Below are 521 nucleotides of genomic sequence, written 5' to 3' on the forward strand. Positions count from 1 at the left end.
GTCCTCCAAGATCAGTTCATGAATTTTTGTGATGTTTTCATTCGTTCAGGCAGGGTGGGTGTCAGCAGTCACCCTGAACGAGGCTGGTCGTTAAGCAACAAGTGACCATTCCTAACGCGTGAAAACCACTTGTAAACTTGTGCTATGGCTCATGGCAATGTCCTTGTAATCTGTTTGAAGCATGACAGCTATTCAGCAACTGTTTGCCCCAGCAGGAAACAGAATTTTATGGAAGCATGATGTTCCTTCATTGCAAAAATTGACAAACTGGAGAAGCACTGCAAAAGAAAGATGCACTACATGGCAGCTCAATGTCACCTGATTCCGCCAGTCAGCAGACTGATGCCTAAGGGTTGCATCTAGTGACAGAAGCCTGAACTACAACAGGCTTGTCCAACAGAGAATGTTTACGGTTCTTTTGGGTACCCCCTCACACACAAACACAAACACAAACACACACACACACATACACAAATATATATATATATATATATATATATATATATATATATATATATATA

At 40.9% G+C, this 521-nt stretch overlaps 1 protein-coding gene across 3 annotated transcripts in view; it reads left to right on the forward strand.

Moving 5' to 3' along the window:
- Nucleotides 1-521, forward strand: part of LOC106868920 (scaffold attachment factor B2) — a 32,837-nt gene that overhangs the window by 24,332 nt on the left and 7,984 nt on the right. The gene's annotated exons all lie outside the window — the stretch shown is intronic.

This window comes from Octopus bimaculoides, chromosome 17 (assembly GCF_001194135.2).
Source record: "Octopus bimaculoides isolate UCB-OBI-ISO-001 chromosome 17, ASM119413v2, whole genome shotgun sequence".
NCBI classification, from domain to species: Eukaryota; Metazoa; Mollusca; class Cephalopoda; order Octopoda; family Octopodidae; genus Octopus; species Octopus bimaculoides.